General features: G+C 34.1%; 1 long non-coding RNA gene across 9 annotated transcripts in view; it reads right to left on the reverse strand.

Annotated features, from left to right (window-relative positions):
* The window catches only part of LOC132002501 (uncharacterized), a 118,091-nt gene extending 103,374 nt beyond the window's left edge, over window positions 1–14,717 (reverse strand). For 8 of the 9 annotated variants that reach the window (XR_009399921.1, XR_009399924.1, XR_009399919.1 and 5 more), the window contains exons 1-2: window positions 14,356–14,717; window positions 8,896–9,010 (exon numbers count right to left, since the gene is read on the reverse strand). This is a non-coding gene — a long non-coding RNA (uncharacterized LOC132002501). The remainder of the gene's footprint in view (window positions 1–8,895; window positions 9,011–14,355) is intronic. The other variant, XR_009399918.1, reaches the window with a different exon arrangement.
* Between the last annotated feature and the right edge of the window lie 3,084 nt (window positions 14,718–17,801).

Raw genomic sequence — 17,801 nt, forward strand, 5'->3', positions numbered from 1 at the left:
CGCCTGGGTGGCTCAGTGGGTTAAGCTGCTGCCTTTGACTCGGGTCATGATCTCAGGGTCCTGGGATCGAGTCCCGCATCGGGCTCTCTGCTCAGCAGGGAGCCTGCTTCCTCCTCTCCCTCTCTGCCTGCCTCTCTGCCTACTTGTGATCTGTCTGTCAAATAAATAAATAAAATCTTTAAAAAAAAAAGTGTTTATAAATAATATATCTGATAAATTACCTGTATCCAGAACAAAACACATTTTCAAGATTCATATGAAAACCAGCAATCCAATTTTTAAAATGAGCAAACTATTTGATCAGATGCTTCACCAAATAAGGACCTGAAATTGGTGTATGAAAAGATACCCAACATCATTAACCATTAGAGAAATGCAAATTAGAATCACAATATGATACTACTGCACACTCAGAATGGCTAAAAGCAAAAAGACTGACTACCAAGTATTGACAAACATATGGAACAAATGGAACTCTCACACACTATTTGTGGGAATGTAAAATGGTATAACTATTTTGGAACATGGTTGGGAAGTTTTTCAGAAAGGGAAACATAAATGGACTCCATGAGCCAGAAAATGCACTCAGCATTTATCCAAGAGAAATGAAAGGAAGTGTTTCTACATTGACTTGTACATGAAGAAGAACTTGGCTTGTTCACAAGAACTTCACTTGTTATTGCCCAAAACTAGAAATAACTCAAGTAAATGAATTCAAGCAGTGTGGTATACACAGGGGAGGGAGAGCCAGCCCTCTTCACCAGTCTCCGAACCAGTGAGGACTCCTGAAACCCTTATTCATTCCTACCTTGCTATTTCTTCTTTTTCTAAATAGAACTGGATTCCTTCTTACCTGCTACTTATATGTTACATGACAAATCTCTACTATGATGCTTATATTGATTACAAACACATGTGTAGCCTACTAATCCTCTAAATAAGAATGGGAAAACAATTTTGTATTCCCAACACGTAGTATAAGGCCTGAAGATTATGGGTGCTTGTACTAGTAAAGAAAGAATTTGAAAAGGCCATTGTTCCATCCTAAGCATGAAAACAAATTGGTTAAATTAGAAAATCAGATTTTATCATAGAGCTGAGGACATTAAGAGTTCTAAATGATTTAAATTCAATAAAGCAAATGACAAGTCATTCCTAAGAAGGAAATGGCCTGTGGCTGCTTCCATCCCTACTGAGTATCTTAGTTCTGCATTTACTCAGATGTAATTCAGACACCTAGGTGGAAATAGTGTTTTTCCATTATACCTATTTCCAAAAATTTTACTGAATACTCTTTTGTACCTATTTGCATTACTTCTGCATTATCAGTCAAAGAGATAGAAAAAGATAAGCATAAAATCAATAGTTAAATAAAAGCTTCCAAATATAAACACTCTGAATCCTAACTCTGTGTAATAAAAATGCTAGATCTAGAGTTGACCTTGCAGATTAAATAGAACTTAAGCATTGTTTTTCATGAAAGCATCAAATAGTTACTTTTACTATAATGCAAAGTTTGCAATCTTCTTTGAAATGTAAATCTAAAGCTTAGGTATTTCACAGAAGCTATGGTTTGGGATGTATATAACAAGGAGATACATGTTTCAGAAATCCTGAAGTAAAATGGTAATCAGTGTATGAGCAACCCTAATCTCTTGCATATTTCAAAAGCTGAGCAAACACTTTTGGTAAAGGAAATCAATGGAAAAGGATACTAAAAAATTTAAGAAAAAGAAACCAAAGTCTGATTGAGGAACACACGTGAGTCACACTACCACTGTGTTATTAGGCAACTTTAAATACTTAAAAGTTTAGTAGGAAATTGGATAGAAGGATTATGGTATGTTTACAGGTACTATAATACATGCTATTATACTATGAAATCAGAACTTCACCAAATTACTCCTTATTGCACGGTAGCCAACAAATTCTTGAATTTATTTGTGCAATTATTAGATGTATCTTAGGTTTCTTTTAGAGGCCACCTGATAATTAAAGAGATATGGAACCTGTCAAGGAGTCTTTCAACAAGCACCTTGCAAACATATATTTATACAGTCATTTTCTAGGGTCACAGTCTTCCTAGACTATAATCATAGAGGGTAAATGATAAAAAACTGGTTATAAACTCAAATACCCTATTTCAGGGGCGCCTGGGTGGCTCAGTGGGTTAAGCCTCTGCCTTCGGCTCAGGTCATGATCTCAGGGTCCTGGGATCGAGCCCCACATCAGGCTCCCTGCTCAGCGGGGAGCCTGCTTCCCTTCCTCTCTCTCTCTGCCTGCCTCGCTTCCTACTTGTGATCTCTGTCTGTCAAATAAATAAATAAAATCTTTAAAAAAAAAAATACCCTATTTCATCTCATTTTACCTGATTCTGCCTGGAAGTAGAAGGCTTGATCAGCCAGATAAACACAGTTTGACTGGGAAACAATGAAATATGAGGAAGTTTGCGTGCAAGAATTGGGACCAATATTTGTTTGAAAGAGCAAATTCATCTTTAAAAAAAAATCTTTAAAGAAGTGAGAACCCTAGGAGTACTTATTTAATAGGGTTATATGAAGCTCAAGTTTGGTGTTATTTATAAAATACTTACTTAGCTTAATGGTAGCACATATTAGGCACTCTGTTTCTCTAATATAAATAAAATTAATAAGCCAGTGAATTGAATCCTCAGTTGAAATTCCACTCTTAAAACATACATTAAAATAACATTAGAAATGATAACCAGAATAAGGGCCTGTTTGTTTGATATTCTATAGTTTCTGATAATCTTGGTGAATGATGAAACACAGAAATTGATTTTTAACATGTACCGAACCTATTTTCCTCTAATATTAATTGTTTTGGTGAAGCTTTGATGGAAGCCAAACCCATTCTCCTCTAATATTAATTGTTTTGGTGAAGCTTTGATGGAAGGTCCTTGGACAAATCACATTCTTTCTGGCTTTTTCATTGATTAAAGATCTTAAAATAAGGGAAATCTTTATTTGAAAATATTTATTTATTTATTTTTTTAAAAAGAGCATGTGAGTGGGTGGGGATGGCAATGGAGAGGAACAGAGGAAGAGAATCTTGAAGCAGATTCCTCAGTGAGCACAGAGCCCGAGGCAGGGCTCAATCTCATGACCCTGAGATCAGGACCAGAACTAAAATCAAGAATTGGATGCTTAACTGACTGAGCCACCAAGGCACCCCATAATAAGAAAATCTTGAGTCCTTACCTCTTTTAAATTCTATAGTTCTGACTTTAATGTGTAATAGACTATTTCATGAGTAATTAATTTGAAGTGACTAGAATGTCCTTCATAGTACAGAGCTTATCATTTCTAATATCAACATTTTAATACAATTTAAATAATGAAGGATTTTCCAATACCACTAGTCGTCATTTATGTAAAGTAAAATAATTTGGGGGAGCTTTGATGATTATGATAAGTATTACTAATTGGTAACATTTACTGAGCACTGCTGATTTACCAGACACACTTCTAAGGACTTTAATTACTTTATTTAACATTCCTCTAAATCTTGTCAGTAAGCATCTGAAGTTTTTCTTCATTTCACAAGATTTTTATAGAGGTTAGGCAATATAGTCCAACAGGCTGGAAATGGACCATCAAAGTTTAAACAAAAATGATATATATAAGAAGAGGAATTGAGGTTTAGGTAAAAAAAAATGTTACCTTGAAGCTGAAAGCAAATCTGAGGCCAGTCAAAGTGCCTCTAGTGAGTTGTGTTTGGCCTGTCCAGCCTGTTTGCTGTCCAGCCTGAAATGCAGCTGAGGTCAGAGGGTAGGGAAATCTAGTGGAGTCCTCGCCTTCCTTCAGTGGTATTAACAGAGTATGAGCAGATTAAACAGATGGTAAATGGTTAACGTGATTACACTGACCAGATGGAAGTGGATGATAAACTTGAAACAGTTTGAGAAAGAAGGCAATACGGATTTGAGTACATAGACCAACAAATCACCAGAGAACATAAAAGCAGCTGTAACCCAAGCAGGGAAAGATCTATGAAGAACAGCAGTGATTTTACTTACTAAAGAATTAGATGACCAAAGACTCTACCAGAAAAAATTTGATTGAATTAAAGATTTATAAGAATAATAAATAAAAGAATATAAAATTATATATATACACATAGATATATATATAATTTTATATTCTTTTATTTTATATATATATATAAATGATAGCTGGTGTTTATTTGAAGGAATGACTTATTCCCTGTTAAATCTTAAAAGGAAGTATTATTCCTTTTTAAAAAATCTAAAGCCATAGTCATATGTATTTGTAATCATATGTATCATTTGAATTTTTACACAACTGAGAAATTTAACATTGGACATACACTATTTTAACTCTTATAGACAAAACAATTTAAAAACCATGCAAGATGTCAGAATGATTGTTGATAATTTTAAAAGGCTATAAGATAAAGTCTTAATCAAAGTAGTGAGAAATTTAAAATTTTATTAAAATAACAATGGATTATAAAGAATTTCTAAGTTTTTCAACTATTACAAGAAGCGATAAAAAATGATGACCACTATAAACTTTTTTTATTTAGCATTTTCATTTGGAATTTCTAGCCAAAACAAAAACATGTATAACATAAAAAGAGGTAAAAATAATTGGAAGGGGTTAAACGAATTTTTCATGCCTTGAGAATGATATCTGGTTACACTAGACAAGATAATATAATAAGAAAACCCAAGATGACAAATTTAATATATTTTTAGAAAAATCTTCTTTTAATTAAAGGTAGAGGATTCTGATACTATTGTTTTTGTTTTTTTTTTTTTTTTTTTTTTAGGTTTTGTTTTTTTTTACTTTTTTTTTTTTTTTTTTTTTTTTTTTTTTTTGAAGGCTTGGTATCTTCTAACATTACAAATTCGGAATCTTAATTCCATATAGATATTATACATCTACCTCTCATTATTTCAATTGAGGTTAGTTCGGACATTTCAAAATAGATTACTACTTTGTATAGAGGCTCTGTGCAACTCAGGGTGTTTACCACTTCTGCCAGCTCAAAACTAAATGCCCACACCAACCTCAACCACTGGAACTTTTAAGAAAGCCTTGCGTAATCCTAAACCACCCATGCAGAGTAGGATGGGGAAGAAAAGGGCAGAAGAGAACATCATGCTTTGTTTATAAACACTGATCTTGAAGCATAACTCTTTACAATATTAATCTTTTATTCAATATGCAATATGTAACTTATATTCTCAAGACATTGTAGGTGGCTCCAATAAATGCTTTCAAGTACATGAATTCTAAAGGTATTTTCTATGAAAAGAGAGCATTATGTAAATGTGCCTTAATATAAGTAGAGCTGTTCTTGGAGAGTAACTAAGAAAAAGGTTTCTGAGGACGCCTGGGTGGCTGAGTCGGTTAAGCATGACTTCAGCTCAGGTCATGATCTCAGAATCCTGGAATCGAGCCCATGTCAGCCTCTGTATTCATCAGGGAATCTGTTTTTCCCTCCCCCTCTACACTCCCACCCCCACTCATTCTCCCTCTCTCTCTCTCTCTCATGTGCGCACACGCTCAAAGAAATAAATAAAATCTTTTAAAAAAAGGAAAAAGGTTTCTGTCCCTATCTAAATTTGTATGTCTATTTTCATATTGAACTTTTGTATTAATAGAAATACTTCCTAAAACATTTGTTATACTTCATAATCAGAATAAGGTAAATAACCCAAGACATATAAATCATTCAATAAATTAAAGTTCATAGCTGTAGTGGACAAAATTCAATTCAATCAGAAATATATATTGGGTAGCTACTGTAACATGCAATATGAAGAACTTTTGAAAATTATAACCACCAGGTACTGATATATTATATATACATTATATATAAAATATGTGTATGTATATATGTGCATATATGTATATTATATACACATAATCACATACATTATTATATATAACAAAAATACATATATATATTTATCTCATTTAATTACGATAACATCTCTAAATTTAGATACTATTTGTTTTGCAAATGAGGAATTTATAGCTTTAAAAATTGTGTAACAATTCAAAAATCCCTGTTAATATTTAACAAATGACATTTTAAAGATCTATTTATTGATTTATTAGAGAAAGAGTGCACAAGCATGGGGAACAGCAGATGAAGAGAGAGAGGGAGAGAATCTCAAACAGTTGCCCTGCTGAGCACAGAAGCAACATGGGGCTGATCTCACAACCCTAAGATTATATCCTGAGCAGAAATCAAGAGTCAGACATTTAACTAACTGAGCCCTCAAGGCACCCCCGGAAACAACATTTTAATATAAATTGGTCTAATGCCAATACACACCAATACAATTAATCACACAGCCATTTTAAATAAGGTCCCATATCAGTTTGAATATTTGAAACATAATATTAGGGGGAAAGAGTAATATAGTATCATGTTAAATGGATATACAGTGTTGTGATTGTGAGTATCCATGCATATAATACATTTATGTAAACAAGAAAATATTTGAATATGAAAAATTATTCACCACACTTTTTTTGTACTTGAAAATGACCCTATGTTTTGTTATTTTTGTGTTTGTCATATTTCCTGAATTCAATTATGTGCAATAATACTTACAAACTTCTGATACTAATAAATTTATTTTGTTTGTTAATTCAATGGCTACTAAAGAGGAATACATAGATTTTCCCCCCCAAAAAAAAACATTCCATGTTATAAAAGTTATAAAAATTTATAAAATATTTATTATGAATATGAGGAATATGATAATTAGAATATCAGATAATTAGACTATCTAAACTTTAAAAATATTTTTAGAATGTTCAAAAAAAAATCCAATCATAGTTCAGTTAAATGGATGAAAATAAAAACTTTTTATCTCTGGGTAAATGTTACCAAAAGGATACTGGTTATCCTATCTGGTATGTCAGAAAAATATTAATTAAACAATTGATACCAGAGCACTTCTAAGAAGTACATCATATTTGTTTATGAAAATTGAAAGAGAAAGGAAATGGTGAATCAACTTGCTGAGCAGGCTGAAGTTTAAGCCTCTGAGAATGAAAGAAGAAAAGGGAGTCTAAAATCATTTTCATTTATATCATTATTATAAATTATTATTCATTTACTCATGTATTTATTCAAAAGTCTATTTTCAAAACACTTGTTTGCCAAGCATTATGATGAGTGAGAGTGAAATTTACAAGGTATTCTCATGGGTCATACTTGGTGTCAGTGGTGGGAAAAAAGGGTTGGCAATAATGAAGTAGGGACATAGATTAAAATACGTATTCAGGAAAGGAAAAGTGATATGAAATAACAAACAAAAGCCATCTTGTGTTGACTAGCTGGGAAGCAGAAGCTTCAGTAGAGTGAATGGAAGAGAACTCTCTGAGTTGGTAATATTTGCGGGAAAAGCAAAATAATGAGAAGTGAAGCTCTCTGGGAAAAGACAATCCCAGGTCCTATGTTTATAAAGTCTTGGACTCTGTGTTTGGAAATACTTTGGAGAATTTCGCAACTATGAGACTTTGTGGGGATATTTTATAAAGACACAGAGAGAGAGTTAGCAGCATAACCCTCAGTGGTAACAACTTTGAATTTTATTCCAAATGCTAATGGAAGAAAATGAGAGTTTTTGTCAAAGAGCACTCTCTTAATCCATTGCTACTAATCTTAATCTCAAAATAGAAAGAATTTCATTAACAGAATGTATGTTTTGTGTGCCAGTTGTTTAGGGGTGGGGTAGGTGGGTATTGCTGATTAAGAAGGAGCTGTGTAACCCATTTGGCTCTATTTGAAGATTAAAATAATAAAAAATTAAAATAAAATAAATTAAATAGATTAATTAAATAAATTAAATTAAAATAAAATAAGAATTGTAAGATACAGAAGAAGGAAATTAAAGTAATTCATATTAGAAATTTTACCTATTATGAACTTTTGTCTTCATATTTTCTAGATTTGGCGAGTACAGTTTGAGAGATGACAAATGCAATAGAAATGAGTATCTTGGGTTTTTTTCTGTTTAAAGTGGCTTGAGATCAGGTGAAGGCACAAACACAAAGTACAAACAAAAAGCTGCTTTAAGTTTCTTATAAATATGAATTTTAAGAGCAGGTATATTTTATAATTAAGTAACACCCTGTACTTGAGAGGTTTAGGGCTTAATAGGACTGCAAGAAAGCCAGATGACATTTTTTTTAATGATGTAAAAAACACTGATAATGTTTCAAAGATATGGGCAAGGCCATTTGCACTATATCTTCTATTTAGGGGACAGATGCAATTAGCATTCATTTGGCTGCAAGTAACAGAATATCAGATCCCAGTGTCTTTAATATGAAGACAAGTATGTCACAAAGCAAACAGTATGGAAATAGGTGATATTGTGAATGATTCCGTAAGTCAAAATTCACATAAAAAACAAAACTCTTATCATTTTCTCATTCGTATTTATTTATTTATTTTTTTTTTTACTTACTTGACAGAGAGAGAGATCACAAGTAGGCAGAGAGGCAGGCTGAGAGAGAGGGGGAAGAAGGCTCCCCTCTGAGCAGAGAGCCTGAGGCAGGACTCGAACCCAGGACTCTGGGATCATGACCTGAGCCAAAGTCAGAGGCTTAACCCACTAAGCTACCCAGGCGCCCCACCCTATGTGCATTTCAACATATTACTTCTTTCTTCCTAGTCACAAAGTAGCTGCCATAGCTCCAGTGAACATATTTTCATAGACCGATTTAGAAAGAAGATAGCCAAAGGAACTTGTCTATCTCTATTTTTATCAAGAAACTCTCTCTCTCTCTCTCCATATATATATATATAGATACATATATCCATATATCTATCTATCTATATATATATATATACATATATGGCTCATGGACTGAAACTTACCTGCCTGCTTGAGTAGAAGTGAGTAGCTGAGTTCCAGTGCTCCAACCAGAAGCAAAATGGAATCAGATTGCTCTGACTTGCTCAGATACTTCCCTGAGGCTGGTCAGTTTGGCGCCTAAGCAAAATCAAGAGTCAGTTGGTGAGGAAGAGGGAGGGACAAGGAAGCAACCAACAGTGTCGGCCACAGTAAGGAAATATGTTTATGCTAAGCAAGAATTTCCTTACATAAAGCAAAATCTGATTCCCCAAAGAAAGACTGGGAAACCATTTTCAATAAGGATGATTGTCTAATTGAATATAATGAAAAAGTAAGAATAGCACAGTCATTGCTCTCTTCAGGGAAAGAAAAAATAAAGACATTAAGACTATTCATAGGAAATAACCGCAGAGAAATTTCTCGGACAAATCACTGTTATATTTTGATATGTTCATGAAAAATGGGATTTTTGCCATATACTTTATGATTAGGTATTACTGACAAGACATCTTTTTATGAAGAATAAACCAAACTAACAGGACAATAATAGCAAGACCTCAGAAAAACAACATAATTCAAAACACATAACAATATTAGAACAGCTAAAATCTCTAATGCTGACACCACCAAATGCTGGTTGAAGGGTGGAGCTGCAGGAACTCTCATTCACTGCTGTTGGGAATGCAAAATACTACAGCCACTTTGAAAGACAGCTTCATAGTTTCTTATAAAACCAAACACTTACATACATTTCAGCAATTGTGCTCCTTGGTATTATTCGAACAAGTTGAAAATTTTTGTCTACATATACATGGCAGTGTATTTCTAATTGCTGAAACTTAGAAGCAGCTAAGATGTCCTTCAGTAGGTAAATGGAAAAATCAACTTTGATACATCTGTACAATGTAATACTATGTACTGGCAGATAAATAAGCTATTGAGCCATGAAAAGTCATGGAGGAAATTTAAATGCATTGGAGTAAGTGAAAGAAAGCAATCAGAAAAACCTACTTACTCTATCATTCCAACTACATGACATTGTAGAAAAGGCAAAATTATGGTTATTAAATATACTAGCGATTATCAGAGGGTTTTTTTATGCAGGGAAAAAAGAATAGGTAGAGAATATGGTATTTTTAGGATAGTGAAACTATCTTGTATGATACCATGGTGGATACATGTTAAGATACTTGTCGAAAAACACAGAACATGCAACACCAAGAGTGAAGTCTAAGGTAAACTATGGATTTTGGGTGATACTGATATTAACTGTGGCAAATGTACCATGGTGGTGAGTGCATAAGGGCAGATGATATGTAGGAACTCCCTGCTTTCCATTTGATTTTGCTATTAACTTAAAGCTTTAAAAAAAAAAAAAAAGATGAGTTTTACACTTTAATTTTCATGGGAATACACTTTAAAGGCATTACACTTCAAAACTATTTCAAAATATATGCTGGTTTAGGCTTAGAATATGGAGCATTTATACCTTTAGTAGTATGAGGTAGAAATTAAATGTATGTATTAGAAACATCACTATTTAACACAATCATTTGATTATCAGAATTAAAGATGTATGTGATGTACCAATAGTAGAAATCTATGCAATTTACTATTAAAGTTAAATTAGTATTACTAACCAAAATCATGTATTGAGAAGCTGATAAAATCAGTGAAATAAAACAAAGAGAATAGTATCAAAGAAAGTCATCTCAATAATAATCCAATACTTAAATGGCATGATTATGTAAGTGTGTCTATATGAGTTTACATATATATGCATATATATACATAAAGGTTAAGGAACAAATCAGGTTCTTAGAAACAAGGTCTGACTTTTGTTATTATTTTAAAAATGGGATCTACGGAAAGTCATTATTCAGTTTATAAAATCAATAGAACATAAAGCCAAATTTGGAAAATACATAAGAATGAAGGTCAGGTCCCAGAGGAATTATGATCTAAAAAAGTCACTACTTCTTTAGAAGGTTACTTTCACGCTCTAGTATTTGATATTGCCACTGACATGAATTCCAAATAATCCAATTTTTTGTTGTGTGCCACTTGTTCTTGATTTAAAATGCTGAGTAAGAACCCAAATGAAAATAATTGAATAACATAACAATAAAACAAAAAGAATAGTATCAAATTCCCAGATTAGTATGAGGAGAATAGAAAGAACTGTAAAAAAAAAAAAAAAAAAAAAAGGATTACTGGGAGTATCCCATAATGATACATTGGGAAAAGGGAGTATAGACCAGTAGCCTAATTTAATAGCTTGGTTCTCACCAACTTAAAGTTTCTTGAAATATATTACAATGGGAGATTTCAATAAAACTACTTTTTTAAAAAGAACAAGAAGTAGCTATGGATCATGATATGATATTGAACAATCAACAACATAGAGAGACAAGAACATTTCAAATTTGAAATATTATTCTAAAACTTCTAGTTTTAGAAGTTTTATGGCCTGTTCTACCACATTTAGTATGGCCTGTTCTACCACATTTAGTATGTTTGAGGATTCCTAGGGCAACTTGGACTTGCCCGTGGAGTCTCAAGGCATTGGATTGAGGGGCAGAGGGAGCAGGGTTCCAGACTTCTGTTTTAATTAGAATAGTTCTATTACATTTTTTGACATTGAAAGTCTCCATAAAATGGTTTTTACAAAAGGGGTTGGAGGGCCTAAAGTTTGAAAATCAGTGATGTATAAAATGGCACCTTCTAATTAAACTCTTAAAAAACAATTGTATTTTGTTCTTCCAGGAATTTTTTTTTTTCATAAGAGATACTTTTGAGCAAGTGCTTACTATGGAATAGATACTTTTCTCGCACTTTCTCTAAGCTATTTAATTGCAATAAGGGTTTAATTATAGCTTTTAAAGATAGAAAAATATATATACACACACACACATATATACGGAAAGAGAGAGATTGAGAGTCACTTCAAAATTCAGTTTTGTGTTTAGAACCACTTGGGGTGTTTTGTTTTTGCCAGTTAATTTTTCTCTAGCCAAACATTCTGGTCTATACTAATCCTTAAAAGCCTTGCCACAGTTGGATTGAAACAGCAGGAGGCTCAATAGACTAGTGGGACCAATATATATTCCCCTACTGTGTTTATACAGGTGAAATCTCTCATCAGAAGACTTGTTCAGCAAGTCTATGTTTTCTTAAAAAGTGCACTTGAATGTTTTGTAGTATCTGGGATAGATATTATAATTCTAAAAGACCTACACTTACTCCAGCCAAGATAAAAAATCAATGTTTAAGATAATCCTCCTATTGGCAACAAATTCCTACTATTAAGAGGAACTACTATTCCTCTTAATAGTAGTGAATCACTCATATTTAGTCTAGTTTTCTAACCAAAAGAAATTAAAAGGTATATGGAGTATAAAGAATAACTTCCTATTTTATGTTTCTTTCAATGCAAGCTCTGTAACCAGCCACAGCCTTGATGTTGATTTCCTAAAGTCAACATTTCTATGCACTTTAAAACCTGGCATCCATTCTTTTCGGTTTAATTGTTGCTTTCTTCTTTGCCCCCTTCCTGATTCTAGATAATAACAAATGTCTGACCCATTCTTTTATCTATTGTGTTATAGCCCCGTTCATAGTTATAATGAAAAGGTTTCTAACTCTCTTGATTGCTGCCCACAATCTGACTCCTAATTCGAGTCTCTTATGCTTAAAGAAAATTAAAAATATTTATCCTATTTTTTCATATAATAAAACCTTTATCTGTTGCTTTTAGCTTGTTAGGGTTGGCACACCTGTAGAATCCATGCACACCTTCTGATTATCACCTATCTTCTTTCCTCTCTCTTGTGCGGGGACACAAGTATGATAGCTGGAAATGCAGAAGCCATTCTACAAGAACGAGGATGAACGGTGCACACTAAGGAAGATGGAATAGAAGGCTAAAGAAGTTTGGGTCACTGAGGACATAATGAAGCTGTCGTATCTTGTCTGAACAGTCCTCCTTTATACTACTTATGTGACAGGAAGAAATTTCTATTTGATGAAGTCAAATTACCCTTTTATGTAGCCTTAATAGTAATTCTGATATGGCTAATACATATATTTTTTGAATTATATACAGAAGTTAAAAATTGAGATGAAGAAACAGATAAGGGAAATGAGGTGTAAGTTTATATTTATTCCTTTTCCTACACTGCCACAAATTGCTACAAACTTCCCAAATTAAAAATGTATAGGTATCCAGTATTAGATATATTAGTAAAATAATAATTTAATAGAACATTTTAAGCATGTATCAAAATCGATTTATTATATCCATTATATGGACACATACATGTATTTTTCTAAGGCAAAATTAAGCAGTATCATTTATTTAGCCAATATAGGATATGAAAAATGTGTTTTTTCATGTCCATTTGGTCTACATTCAACTTAAAGCAGGATTTATATATATAATCTCACCAGGATTATTGGTCATGATTGAGCTTGCTTAGTCAACCCTTTTGGGTGGGGGGGGGATTTTTAACATTTACTATGATAAATATTTACATGGACTTTTTAAATAGCATTAGTTCTGTGAGTATCCCCTGATTAACTGCAAATTTTGAAATTTATCTATGGATACTGTGAAAGAAATGGGTCCTTGTGCGGGGTTTGGATCAGCTCTGTACAAGGTCACCCTAATTCTTTTTTTTTTTTTTTTTTTTTTTTTTAAGATTTCATCTATTTATTTGACAGAGAGAAATCACAAGTAGTCGGAGAGGCAGGCAGAGAGAGAGAGAGGGAAGCAGGCTCCCCGCTGAGCAGAGAGCCCGATGCGGGACTCGATCATGAGATCATGAGATCATGACCTGAGCCGAAGGCAGCGGCTTAACCCACTGGGCCACCCAGGCGCCCCAAGGTCACCCTAATTCTTGAAAAGTGGCCTCTGCGGGAGGAGGGAAACACAAAGCCGGCCCGTATGTTCTGCTAATGGGAGAAGTCAAGCAGGATTTGCACTGTGGATTTATACAACTCTCAGTTCTTACGTTGTAGAAGGTAAGCGGACAAATACGATCATGTACTTTAAAACTGTTTAAGTCGTTGGGGCGCCTGGGTGGGCTAAAGCCTCTGCCTTCCGCTCGGGTCATGATCCCAGGTCCCAGGATCGAGTCCCGCATCTGGCTCTCTGCTCCCCAGGGAGCCTGCTTTCTCCTCTCTGTCTCTGCCTGCCTGCGATCTCTCTCTGTCAAGTAAATAAATATAATCTTAAAAAAAAAAAAAAAAAAAAAAAAAAAAAACAACTGTTTAACTCGTTATGCTGTTGTGGGTCGTCTAGTCAAAAAGCACACGCAGGAGCCTGGAGGAGAAGGATTTGCTCGGGTTCTGTGACTTGGCAGCCCTGGAAGCTCTCCAGCTGAAATCCGACGCTGACCCCGCACCCAAAGGGCCCGGAGGGACCTCACAGGGACCGCCACCCCGACTGGTGGGTGGCAGGTTGAACAAGCAAGAGAACTTACGTATGAGGCTTGTCGTAGGCGGCCGCCAGACGAGCAGATCTCCGTGGCTGCCGCCAGCATCTTAAAGGTTCGTACCGTGCCCTTGACAGGATTCTGCCACAGATCCGGGTCGCGAAGGCCTCAACCTTCTCAAGGCTGCATCCTTGAAACTGCTCCCACCTCAGGAATGGTTGGCAGAACATTCCAAGGGGAGGGGCTGAGGAGCCTCCAATTGCCCGGATGGGCTCGCAGGTCAACCTGCGGTCACGTCCTCTCAATGACCTCCTTCGACAAGCACATTGAATGAAAAGTCATCGCAAGAAAACACTTCATAACCTTGAATATGTATCGAATAAATAAATCCTAACTGAGACCTTTTTTTTCCTCCCAAGTGGACTTTTGTTTATTAGACACAGTTTAGGAATATACATTTTGTATAACTCCTCTTTTTTTAACCATTAAAAATGAAAAGCCAGAATATCTGAAATTGTCGAAGTGCTTAAAATATTTTTTCTCATTATTAGATAACTTATCAAATATAATCATAATTTATAATTACATAATGAAATTTATTCAATCATCATTTTTCCTGTGTGTAGATCCTAATTTGTCAATGTGATGCTAAGATTTGGGGGAGCAGAAATGGTATTTTTTCTTTTCAGTTTGTGACATTGATATGATTAATATTGCTTCATGTGTTTACAATTTAATCAAACTTTATATATTAGAATTATATCACTTCTTTTGTACTGATTTTTTTCAATGATTTTTAAATACAGTAAAATACACATAAAATAAAATTTACCATTTTAACCATTTTTATAGATAATATTTTATTACATTGTCAGCTAATTCAAATACATTGTTGAAAAAAAAATAAGAAAAAGACAAAACAAAAAAGGAATAATAAGTAAATAAGCATGAGAAAGGCCTTATTTTATAATGAATGGGATGTGTATTTATAATTCAGTAGGCAAAAGGACACATAATCAAAACTAACACTTCAGGGCGCCTGGGTGGCTCAGTGGGTTAAGCCGCTGCCTTTGGCTCAGGTCATGATCTCAGGGTCCTGGGATCGAGTCCTGCATCGGGCTCTCTGCTCAGCAGGGAGCCTGCTTCCCTCTCTCTCTCTGCCTGCCTCTCTGCCTACTTGTGATCTCTCTCTGTCAAATAAATAAATAAAATCTTTAAAAAAAAAAATAACACTTCAGGTGAAATTTCTATTTGATGAAGTCAAGTTACCCTTTTATGTAGCCTTAATAGTAATTCTGTAACTAACACTCCAAGATGTATCTTAAGTTTATATTTCTTGATTCAATTTATTTCACATTTGCATATCTGAGGAAATGATCCTATCTGTTAGGCACAGTAGTTCATTGAAGCTTTATTTAGTTACCAGGTCAAAAAGAAGAAGAAGACTGAGAAGGGGAAGTGGAGGGGGAGAGGGAAGGGGAAGAAGTCTGCTCACAAAAAGAGAACTACAAAACATTCATTAACAGGATATTCCGCAGCCATTTATAATGAAGTTTGTTCATATCATGTTAATTTTAAACTCAACAGAAATTAAATATGGATAAAACTACCTAAGAAATAGGCACAACAATGATGGCAAAATAATACAGACAGAAGTTTCAGGGTAAGGACATTTAAAATTTTCCTGCAAGGTGCTTATCATGTGAAATGTACAGGTTACTGATATTAAAGCATTCACGATGCTGTGCTACCATCACCACCACCCAATTCTAGAACACTTTTCATCTTGTAAAACTGAAACTCTGTACCTACTAAACAATAACTCTGACGTCTCCCTTTCCCCCAGCCTCTGGTAATCACATTTCTACTTTCTGTCTATATAATTATGACTATTCTATGTGCCTCATGTAAGTAGAATGATGTAGTAGCTATTTTTTGTGACTGGATTTATTCACTTAGCATAATGTCTGTAACCTTCATCTGTGTTGGAGGATTTGTTAGAATTTCCTATCTTTTCATAGAGGAATAATATTCCAGTGTGTTTATACAGATTTTGGGTACATACATTTTGCTTATCCATTCATCCATCAAGGGACACTTGAACTGCTTCTACGTTGTAGCTTTTGTGACTAATGCTGTTACATATATGAGCATATGAATTTATATCTTTGAGACCCTGCTTTCAATTATTTTAGGTAAATACCTAGAAGTGTAATCGCTAGATCAAATGGTAAGTCTATTTTTAATTTTAGAGGAAATTTCATACTGTTTTCCAGAGCACCTGTACCTTGTTACATTCTCACGGTGTGTGTGAATATTCCAATTTCTCCCCACCTTCACCAACCCTTGTAAGTTTGATGGTGACCATCCAAAGGGATGTGAGGTGCTTTGTTCTTTTTCTTAATTCAAACAATCACTATACGAGTCAACATTTTTATATAAAATAAAAATTTGTTTATATGGAGAATTGTAGGCAACACTGAAAAGCACTTTAATAAGTAACAAAAATCATCTTGTATTCATTCTTTTTCCTCTTTTGGCATAAACCACCACAAATTTACCAAGGTATTCTCATAGACATTCAATGTTAGATGTAATACTGAAATAATATTTTCAATTAATTACTTTTCAGTGCATTAACAAAGCTCAAGAGATTGATTATATTGAAATGACTCCAAGGGGAAAAAAAAGTACTTAGAAAAGTAGCATGTGAAGCATGAATCTAGCAAACTTTAAGAAGAAAATATGTAATTTAAATCTCCATGAACTGTGTGTTCTTTTGATTGAATAGGTGATGTGAAATGTTAAAGAAATGCTTATTAAGAAATGATCAAATCCTTGACATATGCTATCCATAAACCTAGAAACATAGTAACATGGGATGTAGTATAAGATGAAAGTGATGCTATTTTCACTGATGTTCTGTCATAGAAAGTTTAGGCCACTAGTCACAGTATATAATAAAAGAATAAAGTGATGCTAAGTTTTCACTGATATATTTTCTGTCACAGGAAGTTTAGACCATTGTTTTTCCAACACCTCAAGTGGGAAAATAAATACCTCCTAGGCAAATAAAAAGTTTCTGTAGGCCAAGGTAATTTAGTATCTGCTCTGGCAGATGACATATGCAATTTTTCATCCTCTCTGAGACCACCTGAACAGCTGTCCTTGTGTGCTTAAATGGTTATTAAAATACCACTTTAGAAGTGTTTACCTGAAGGCTATAGAAAAAGTGAGATGTCTTCTCAATTCTGGAGAAATTCAATTTAATAAAGTTGATTTTAAGCTCTATTACATCTCAACTCTATTTTCTCCATGGTCGTTTCAGATGGAAGGAATGAATGTCTGTTGGAAAACAGATCTGTGGTGTCAAAAGATAGTATTTGGATTCCTGTCACCATAACTGTGAAAATAATTCATGGGTAATCTCTAAAGCCATCCTGAGGGGGAAAAAAACACAAAAACAGAGCCTCTTTAGGAAGAGGAGAGAATGT

This window comes from Mustela nigripes, chromosome 15 (assembly GCF_022355385.1).
Source record: "Mustela nigripes isolate SB6536 chromosome 15, MUSNIG.SB6536, whole genome shotgun sequence".
Lineage (NCBI taxonomy): Eukaryota > Metazoa > Chordata > Mammalia > Carnivora > Mustelidae > Mustela > Mustela nigripes.